The sequence below is a fragment of the Drosophila nasuta genome, unplaced genomic scaffold, assembly GCF_023558535.2.
Source record: "Drosophila nasuta strain 15112-1781.00 unplaced genomic scaffold, ASM2355853v1 ctg57_pilon, whole genome shotgun sequence".
Taxonomy (NCBI): Eukaryota; Metazoa; Arthropoda; class Insecta; order Diptera; family Drosophilidae; genus Drosophila; species Drosophila nasuta.
This window is the reverse complement of record NW_026869603.1, coordinates 197038-208870: the sequence shown is the minus strand read 5'-3', so window position 1 is coordinate 208870 and position 11833 is coordinate 197038.

Below are 11833 nucleotides of genomic sequence, written 5' to 3'. Positions count from 1 at the left end.
CTGGACCAATTCTAAAATCTACTTCTCGACTTCTAAGATTGTACTGCTCTTCTTTTCTTCGTGCTTCCGTTTTATGCTCTGTTGAGTCGTTTGCCTTATTATATCAAAGGAATCCGCTCGATGAAAACTAGCTGTGCGGTTTTCTAGAAGTTCTAAATTTCTTAGAAGTGGATAGGTATTGCCATTAAGAATCATGTGTTGTCCAAATGCAACACAATATGGACTGACATTTTCTGCTAACTGCCTGCTGGATCGTAACGCACACAAACGCTCCTCAATCGATTGATGCTGCCGTTGCCTGGCTGAACACAATTGCCTAGGAGCAGAGTCAACTCTATAGCTTTCAACTTGAGTCGCTGAATTAACTGACAACCTGTGAAAGCCACCTTCACTCGCTTTCGACAAGTCCTGCGGATGCTGGGTTGCTACGTCCTCCGCAATACTCTGCTGCAAACTAACCATTGGTGGCACAACTGGTGCTAGATCTGAATTCGGCTGAACAAGTTCGGGCATACAAGTCGGTGCAATATTGCTAGAGCCTGTGATTAACAGATTTTGCGCTACTGCCTGGCTTTTGAACTTTGATAGCTTTTGTTCTTCTGAACTCTGAACTGCACTTAGTTCTTCTGCCAAACTCATGGATTTGCTTAACACAGTCTTACAACTTGGGCAGACTTCGTTATTTTCAGTCGCAGTACTGAAACACATATGATGAAAATAGTGATTGCAACTCGTTGCTAGAAGTTGAGCTGGATACTCTACTTCTTTTGAGCATACACCACAGAAAGTTTCTCCCGCCATTCTCTGATATAGTAGATTACACTTTCCATTAACGGGTCTGGCCATTTTGGATATTTATAAATTGCTAACTAAAAAAAAACGTATGAAACACAAAACAATAATGACAGTAATAATAATAATAGTAATAATAATAAATAAACAGTAAATGCAAACAAACTCAAAAAGATACCAATATAACATAAATAAATTTGGAACCATGCAACACTTATCGAAGGAAGAGTTGCTAACTAATAGTCGAAAGTAGATATTGAAAACAAAGAAAATAGGGAATCTGAAAAATTGCTCCAGATATAGCGGCAAGTTAAGTAGTTCGAAACCACTTACTCGTTTCAAGCGAATATCTAGAAACAATATCCAAATACAGATAGGGTTTGTTGCATCGCTACCACTTACACTCGTACCCACGTAAAAGATAACGACCATGTTCGTGTGTATTGATTAACACAGAAAAAAATAGATATTGAGAAAAAGAAAATAGGAAATTCGAAAACATAGATAGATTTTGGTTACATCACTACCACTTACACTCGTATCCACGCAAAAGATATCGACCATGCTCGTGTGTATTGATTAACACAGAAAAAATAGATATTGAGAAAAAGAAAAGAATAGGAAATTCGAAACATTGTTCCAAATACACATCGATTTTGGCTGCTTCACTACCACTTACACTCGTATCCACGCAGAAGATAACGACCATGTTCGTGTATAGTGATCAACACAGAATCAAAAAGTAGGTATTGGAAACAAAAGAAATAGGAAATTCGAAACATTGTTCCAAATATAGATCGATTTTGGCTGCTTCACTACCACTTACACTCGTATCCAAGCAGAAGATAACGACCATGCTCGTGTGTAGTGATCAACACAGAATCAAAAAGCAGATATCGAAAAGAAGAAAAGAATAGGAAATTCGAAGCATTGTTCCAAACACAGGTAGATTTTGGTTGCATCACTATCACTTACACTCGTATCCACGCAGAAGATAACGACCATGCTCGTGTATAGTGATCAACACAGAATCAAAAAGTATATATTTGAAACAAAAGAAATAGGAAATTCGAAACATTGCTCCAAATATAGCGGCAAGTTAAGTAGTTCGGAACCACTTACTCGTTCCAAGCAAATATTTAGAAACAATGTTTAGCCACCGATAGATTTTGGTTGCATCACTACCACTTACACTCGTATCCACGCATAAGATAACGACCATGCTCGTGTGTAGTGATCAACACAGAATCAGAAAGCGGACGAACTCCATTGTTTAATTTTTATTGACTGCTATGTTTCTGTCTAGCGGCAAGTTGCAGTTTTATCCGCAAAGAAAACTTGGCTCCAGCTAAGACTCCACATAAGCACCAATACAAAATGTTCAAAACAAGGAAAAGGAATAGGAATGAATGAAAAATGATAGATGTAAAGGTATTTCAAATATTGCTTTTTCGAAGACAGGCTAGCTAACATACAACAGTACAATAAAACAATTACGCTAACCCTGGCCCACGTTGGGCGCCAAATAATATAATTAAACTGTAACGTACAACGAAGCAAGTTCGCTGAAGGAAGCTGGTGTACATGTAACGATACGAAAGGTGGACGCGATCGCTACGGCTGTTGTCTGGTCGGATGGGAGTGGGCTAAAGAGAAAAAATTCCTTTCCGCTACGTGCTTCCGTGGATTAATTACATTATTAACAAATTCGCGTACTTAAGGAAGGGGAAAATGGGGAAAAGGACATACAAGGACAGTAAACAAAAGAGGTAAAGAGTTAGAAGAAAACTGGAGGAAAGACAAGTTAGGGATCTACCTTCGACTTGGAACACTTCTCCTTACGGTGCACTCATTGGTGCAGACGCCCACCCTACCATGATCCTGCAAGGCCAATGTAAAAATCAATTTAAATGACAGGATCCCTTGGAGAAGCTCCTCGTTATCCAACCCTCCCCATACAGACGCTGCATGGTTCCAAATTTGAAAACTTACTCGCACATTATAACATATTTATTTAAATTAAGAAACATAAAGAAAAGGCAAATAAGGTAACAAAAGAAAACATGGACGGAATCAGAAATAGCGACGTTGAAATATTAAAGCTAATTTAAATCTATTTCATAAATACTTAAAAACTAAATAAATAGATAAATAGAAATAAATATGATTAATAGAAATAGTTAGCCAATATTTCGTATTGCAATTTTTATATGGATCGCTAATAATAGATAGTTTTTATGCACTGTAAAACTATTTAATTAGGAATCCATATCTTTATATGGCAATGGACCATCGGCAAAAGCCCAGCCCTAAGAAACTTAAGGTTTCTCAGGCGCAGCGAAACGAAGCTGCCAGCAAAACAAATAAAAATAAACTTCGTTTGGTCTTTAATTTTTGCATTCAACAGATGCAATACAAAAAGCTCTGTAGCGAGCAATATGAGGAAAAGCTACGTAGGTATAAACAAAAAGCTCACTTACAGCATTCTCCAGCGACGAAAGATCTTTCACAGCCGGTGATATGTGTGTGTGTGTTGTTATGTTGTTGTGGTTGCAGCTGTGGAACAAAAATTTAAAGCCCGAACCAAAAGCTTTCTACTCAAATGTTGATCTGAGCTTTTATGCCAGATGTTCCATTGTTTACTTTGTAAACAATTATAAATGTAATTTTAAAATTGCAAATTCATGACAGAAAACAAAAGTGTTTACAGACAAGACATATGCAGAACGACTTATGGTAACTAATGAAGTTCATTTACATTTGATACATAGTATATTATACCACGAAATCACAGTTTTTCTTCCATTCAACATACAGTGGTTCACAGCTTATTTCAACCACCACCAACCGACAACTTTGAGTCAGTGTACTAGCCAAACTAAAAGAGATATTAACTTTATTTAAACGCAGGATTGTTGTTTAATGTTTTAACATACACGATATTTTTTATTTATCCTCTAATTTTTTGTTTACTATATAAAATTATTTAAAACAAAAAAATGCCAAAAAAAAGTACCACAGCTTATTTCAACCAGCAACTTTGCTGCTGTGCAAAGATCAGTTTCCTAGGAAAATAACGGTTCTTTTTGGTCTATTGCATTGTGTATAGTATTTTTAATGCTTAGAAGTTAGATTTTCGACATTTTAAGGTTTAGATCTCAAGAGACACGCGTATTTTACAAAATGGGTCCATGAACCACAATTGAGAAGGAAAATGACGTCATAACTCCTTTAAAGAATGGATTATCCCGTCAAAATTTATGAAATGATGCATCTGAGTGTTTAGACGGTGCAGAGCATCATTCACGGTATTTTTCGCGAAAATATAGTGCATTAGAAGAGCAAAAATGTACCCATTGAAATTTTAATGAGACCGACGCGCATTATATTGTCCGGAAAATCGGGAAAATCTAAAATTTTCGCCACCAAAATTGGCCAGTGTTATAGAGGAGGAATTGAGTAAGGCGTGCCAGCCAGAATCAATTCGAGAGTACTGCGGAAAGTCACTCTAATGACAGTACAAGGCGCAAGAAACCGTTTATAAGGCGCGCGAATCAAAAGGCTCCTTTGAAATTTGTCAAGGAGCATGTGGGAAAAGGATAAAAACTTTTGGAACTTAGTCATATTTGTGGACGAGTCCAAAATCAACATTTTTGGCTTGGTTGGAGCTCCATATGTCGATCAGAATCCAAATTCCGGGCTTCAAAACATAAATTTAAAGCCTACAGTCACGCATTACGGTGGTAGCGTCGTGGTTTGGGCCTGTAAGTCCACAGCCGTAGTCGGAAAACTCAATTTTATTGACGCGACCATTGACTAGACTCAATACCTAGAGTTACTGAATGTCAATTTGATCCAAAGTGCAGATAAACTGGGCATTAAGGATGATTTCCGCTTCTACCAAGATAATGACCCTAGGCTTAAGGCAGGAATTGGGCAAGATTGGCTAATGTGCAACTGTCGTCATGTCATGAAACCATCAGCTCAGTAACCTGACATAAATGTTGTAAAAATTTTTGGGCCATTTTGGACCAGAACATCGAAAAAGGCCAATTTCCAACAAATCTAACCTTAAAACGGCTTTTAGTGGAAGAATGGGACAAAATTAGCCTCTATATCACAAAAAATTGGTGGAATCTATTCCAAACTGTCTGGAAGGAGCTATTAACCAAGAAGGAGGTCATACGAAATTCTAAATACACAGTTTAACATATTTATATTTAGTTATTTTCAGCTGGTTGAAATAAGCTGTGGTCCTTTTTTGGCATTTTTTGTTTTTCAATAATTTTATATAGTAAACAAAAAATTAGTGGATAAATAAAAAATATCGTGTATGTTAAAACATTAAACTACAATCCTGCGTTTAAATAAAGTTAATATCTCTTTTAGTTTGGCTAGTACACTGACTCAAAGTTGTCGGTTGGTGGTGGTTGAAATAAGCTGTGAACCGCTGTATATGTATGAACGCAAACGAGACTTTAAATAAACAAAATGGAATACAGAGAAGCACTAACTAAGTGGCAGAAGGCCCAAAATGAACAATGCCGAAATACATATACTGAACAGCACAATCATCTATGGCACGGTCATCAGCTTCTTAGGCATTTCTTCAGGTGTCCGCACGGTCACTTGAACATATACCACATCTGGGGTAATGTTGGCGTTCTCCTGCTTTCCCTCTTAGGGACAACTCCCAATGCAAATTGCGGGGCGGCGGTGCGGTAGCGCTGCAAATCGCTCCTCCAAATTTGTGCCCAATTGCAGTGCTGACTCCCGCTTGCAGCTATCAGCTGATCTGCTGCAGCTTTCGCAGCAGTCGTACAGAAGCTTTCAAAGCTTTAGTACAAGCTTTGTTCTGCCGGCTGTCGAAGCGGAGTGGATGAGCTTTTGCTTGGTGGCTTAACTTCGTAAGCACCAACAACATCCAAAAGTACAATATGGAACTACGTGCTACTGATTGTGAAAGGAAAATCAGATCATGAATACATGTAAGCTTTATATCTGCAATAGTGCAATAGTTACCCTGCCTTTTGGACGGCACCATAAAATCTCCAAATTTTGTCTCCGCCTGTTGGCTATCGGCAGCTGACAAGGGTCTTTTCACACAATTTCTCTATTCGCACTATGCACTTTTCATTTAACTGAATATTTATGTTGGCTGAATATTTATGACCGTCGCACTTAATTCTCAATTTATATATGTATTTTTTACTGGTGCGACTTGTCACAACCAATTCAAAAAATGACTTTTGAGATTGCATGACCAGCAACGAAATACAATTATCCTAAAAGTTTATACTAACATTAAACAATTATTATACATTTAACATTTAACTAACAAAAATTGAATTATTAACATATATATACATAACTTTAATAAATATATTACATTAACTACTTTTTCTACCAATAGAGCCGTGGCGCTGACGTTTTCAATAGCAAAAACTTTTGCCTACTTTTAGGCCCAACAAAGAATTTAGCTCGGCCCAAGCGACCACTACAGTGTCTTGGAAATGGTGTTGTACTCTCGTCTGAATTACATCACGTTCCCATCCTTTTAACGTTCATCACGTCTTCCTTCCTCCGCTCCGATTTCGAATACATTCGAATTGACGAGACAAGTGGGCGTCACTTCGATCGTTTTACAGGTAGCGTGGCGCCTACGATCGTTTTACAGGTAGCGATGCGTCACGTGCAAGGCGCCTTCGATCGTTTTTCAGGTAGCGTTGGGCTTGTGAACATTATTCATCATAACGTTCGTAACGTTGATTCGTGTTAGACGTTCACGTATTCGTTCGTCTTGATGTAGCGCTGCGTCACGTTTCCGTCCTTTCGTTTCGTAACGTTTCGATCTAGTATGATGCGTTGCCCCACGACCTACGTTTTCGAGGTGGGTGTTCTCGCGTTCGTACGCTACGTTCGTTAAAGAGCGTATCACGTTTTCGTAGGACGACTTCGTCTCACGTTTTCGAGTACGATCTACGAATCGTATTTCGACTGCGACCCCGACCCCGATCCCCTCACCGTCCCGTCTCGGGACACGCGACCTCGACCCCGACTCCGACTACGTTGCGAGCCCGAGTGCGACCCCGACCCCGAGGGCGTGTCGGCACAAGCGATCTCGACCTCGACCCCGAGGGCGTCTCGGGACAAGCGACCTCGACCCCGACCCCGACCCCGACTCCGAAGGATTGATAACGGATTTGTGTGACGAAACGCCCCGACCCCGATCCCGATCCTTTCATCGCCCGTCTCGGGTCGCGTACGATTCGTCACACAAATCCCACACTTGTCATTTCCACAGGTGACCCTAATTAAATTGCATCTTTATTACCTCACACTTGAGATTTTAACAGGTGCCCCTAATTAAATTGCATCTTTATTACCTCACACTTGACATTTCAACAGATGACCCTAATTAAATTGCATTTTTATTACCCCTAAATTGACATTAATGACAGGTGACCCTAATTAACACTTCCTTGCACAAGATTTTGATTTGTATAGAAACTTGATATTCCAACTACTGTCAACCTTTGACAATACAATGTGTATGAGAATCGCGTTGGTGATATCCCGTTCATCTCCTAGTGACAACAAATTTTCAAAAATTGCCGAAACAGTATCTATAATGGTTCTCAACCCAGATAACGACGGTTTATTCATAGGAGAGATATGAAACAGTTGTGCGATAGTTTCGAAGATTATAATACATTTGTTGTCGTATACACGCATCAAGTTTTCCAAAGCCTTTGGGTAATTTACACCAGAAATTTGGAACGCCTTTATTGTTCCTAATGCCTCATCAGACAGACATGAGATCAAGTGATTAAACTTTTCAATATTTGATAGGGACCGGTCAAAATCTACAAGACTTTCGAAAAGGCTTATGAACTGTTTGTATTCTGAGTGCTTACCATTGAGCTTTGGTAAGTTCATTTTGGGCAAGTGAGACCTACACGATGCTGGCTGAGCCACTCGGTCCGAATCGGGTTCTTTCAAACTAATAAGATACAACGACCTTGTCTTAATGCATAATTCTTCTAAGGAAGCACGACTAGAATTATCCGGGTCAATGCAATAAATTTCACATTGCAACTCCATGGCATCTGCTATGTATTTATTTAGTATATCCAAACGACATTGGATCTCAATTTTGTTGATGGAACCTGTTTCATTTAATTCTGTTAATCTAAGCCTCTCAATACTTTCTTCTAGCTTTGCTAATCTACAAAATAACAGCGTTAATTTTGCACTATGACAATTTTCAATCACGGTTTCATTTAATTCGATTTGGCCTTTTTCTTTCGACATTGCTACTTAGTTTATGTTGCAGGGTTATTTATGCAAGTTAAGCAGAGAAAAACACACTCTAAGAGAAACAAGAGAAATCAAGAGAGTGTTTCTAATGTCAAACTCAACAGTGAGCGGCGCTGAACGAACAAAGCAAGAACGAAAACGATCGAACACAACGAGAGCGTAGAACGAAGCGAGAGCCAAACTTATTAAACAAGCGAAAATAATAAAACAAAGAGAGAGCGAAAATAACCGAAATTATGCGCGGGTGCTATTATTGTAACTCAATTTAATGTAAAACCTGAAAGCATAATCATAAGGTTGAGAGAGGGGTTTCAATGTTTTTGGCACTTGGATTTCACGTATGTATGTTATGTTGCATCAATTGTTCACTACAAATTCAATAATCAGTGTCAGGCAACTGGATTCTTGTTCCATACAAGATATAACGGTGTGAGCTGGGAACAATCACAATGAATGTCACCAGGTCTAAAGTTATTAACAAAGTTTTCCAGTTGTTGACACTGAAACCTGTTTATCAGAAGAGCTGTTCACTTCTGATTGATCCATAAATCGAAGGCCCAGCAACGGAACAATGCAAACGTATGTGTTTAATTATACGCACTCAGCTGCCAACTAGGTATGAAATTAATTAAACTTATCAATTGCAATAATTGATTGCTATATATGTTTAATTAACAAATCAACAAAATTCTTTTTGTAGTCCCTGCTCGTGCGCCATGTAAAATTACGAAAATCGAAAAATAATTTATTGTTGGTAGGAGCAAAAAGAGAGGGCACCTTGAAGGCTGCTGCTGCGCAAATTAGACACGTCTGTTTCGTTTGATGGTTGCGAAAGAAGAGAGCGACAATGTATTGTTTGCCGGTTATTCCGACACTAGTAGTTATAGGAAAACAAAGATGAGCGAAAACTTATAACTAAACTGTAACAATGAGCAAAAGAAGAGCGCAAGATTGAGACTAAAATGTAACTGCTCAGTTAGGCTGAGCAGGCTTATAATGGGACAAGGCGATTTAACACATCCTTTTCATTACTTCGTTAAGTTTTCGCGCATCGAGACATAATCGGACCTTATTTGGTTGCACCACAAGACGAATAGGCGATCTCCATACTGATTGTGATGGCTTTATGACTCCTAGCTCTAACATACGATCAATCTCCTTGTTCATTAACTTCTCTACAGCTGGACTAATTGGTTAGTTTCGTTCCTTCACCGATTTAGCATCAGAAATATCTATATGGGGTTTAATTAACGCAATAATGCTTTGACCGCTTCCAATTGACGAGATTGCAATTCGGGCCATGAATAGTGATCTTCTTGTTCGATATTTTCAGTTTCTTCTTCGGAAGTAGAGCTAATAATTCCAGGTGCTAATGCAAAAATACGCCAAAATCTATCCCAAGAATTAATCGATGAGCTATAGAAGGTATGACATACAAGTCAATATCTTCTTGGTGTTTTATATTGCATGCTCACTCTCAGAATTCCCAGCACCTGATGTGGTTTGGCATCTGCGGTACGCACTTGCGATTTAATGGGCTTAAAATTTGGTAGATCAGAAAAATTTTCTAATGCTAGAGATGATTCAATGCAACTAATGTTGGCTCCGGCTCGAGCAAACAAAATTCGCTAAAAGATAAGAACGAGACTTTCGCGTAACTAAGTCGATTCGTCTCATTTTGAAAAACTGTTGAGATAACCAGTTTCTTTTGTTTCTTTATTTTTCGATAATATTTTCGAGTACGTAAGGTATTACCACGGCTCTTAACTAAATGTGTTCTGAAAATTCTATCTTTTACTTAATTATAATTCCTTAATCTTTCATGATAAGGTAAAAATCTTAACTTCGTGCAGAACTAGACCCTTCTTCGTGAGCATTTCCTTGAACAGCATAAACACGAGAAGTTTCTTTGGTCTTGAAAACTATTGACCGATTTTTCCCAACTTCCTGTAGAAAATTTTCGCGTTTTTGTACCAGACGACGTAAGGCGGATATAGAAGAGACTTTCTCAAACAATAATCTATCTTTCATATCTGTTAGTAGATTCCCTTAAATCATTTCCACGAATTCGTCTTCTGGAAAACTGACCGACAACTTTTAAATAAGCTTACATATATTTTCATAAAACGAATCAAAAGATTCGCCAACTTTTTGTTCACGACCTCTTACCTGTTGACGAAGTTCAGTGACAGATCGGCTCTCTCGATATTGCTCTCTTAACGCATCACAAAACTCTTCCCATGTGAAGGTTTGAACTCTTCGATGGAAACCAAAACCAACTACTGGCTTTTTCATTAAGTAACAAGTGAATATGTTTATACGATAAACTATCCGACGAACCATCAAAACGAACACCCACATTTGTAACATATCAGCAATCTTACGTGTAGTCAATAGTGGACCCAAATTGGTGTTACGTGAACTTCTCTGGCTGGACGATAACCCTTCCACTGTTTGATCTGCTGCTGCAGTTGCTACTATCAAACCTGAACTATTCATAGAAGCGATTACTCGATTCACCGTTTCTCTTATTATTGATTAAATATCTGGTTCTGGAGTTTGTATATTACGACGGCCATTATTTTGACTCGAAGGCTGTGATGGTCTAAATAGTTTTCCTCTTCTTCGAGGTGGAGGATTTCTCTTATCGATCGATATAAATTCTCGCTTCTTCATCGGCAGCCGACAACGCTTGCGCGGCGTCAAATTGACGTTGCAATGAACGAGTAACGATCTGCGAGACTACGGGTGGATTTGATTGCTTAGACAATTGTGATTGCTGTTTTGAATTTGGCGAATTATTTCCTACAACCACTTTCCATTCGTTATGATTAACCTTTTCGTGCAACTTGGACATTCCTTTTGAATTTTGAGTCGATTTTCTAAACAATTTTTGTGAAACACATGACCACAATTAATTATAGCACAAGGTTGTGTATCCGACATGTGTTCACTGCAAACAAGAAAAATGTATTCAGCCGCTTCTGCTGGTGGCAGTGGCTAATGTTCTTATTAAAAACTATGAGTAACGGCACATTTCAAATTTAGATTTCCTTCGACATTTTTGGGAGACATGAATAAAAAGGAGTTTAAACTTTGTTCCGACTCAACAGTGGAGGATTATTAATATGGGCTATTGAAACTAAACTTTGTCATTTTACGCCCATACGCCCATGCATATTCTATTGTATTCTAGAAGAAAGTGGAGTTACAATCGATCATCCTCAATGCGGTATCAAAAAGAGCAACAGTTACTAGAAACTAATAAATTATTTGAACTACTAAGCAATCTCAATACCGGTAATTTTGGTCGATAATATTCAAAGATTTCAACTGGTATGGAATTACTTGGTCCATTAATCGACACATAGTCTGAGGTGCGTTGCACAATCCAAATGGCATTCGTTTGAATTGATACAATGGCCGATTAGTAATTGAGAATGCGGTTTTAAGTCGAGATTGGGGTTCCAATGCGATCTGCCAAAATGCATCCTTAAGATCTATCTTGGAGATACATCGCACTTGGGGAGTCTACTTAAGACACCCTCTAGATTGGGCATTGGGTAAGCATATTTTATAGGAGCTTCATTTAATTTCCGGGAATCCAAGCAAAATCTTAATTTGTTTGGTTTGACTAATAGTACGATTGGAGATGACCATTCGGATGCTGGAGCTTCTTCAATTACACCCTGTTCTAACATTCTGTCTATCTCTGAAACTA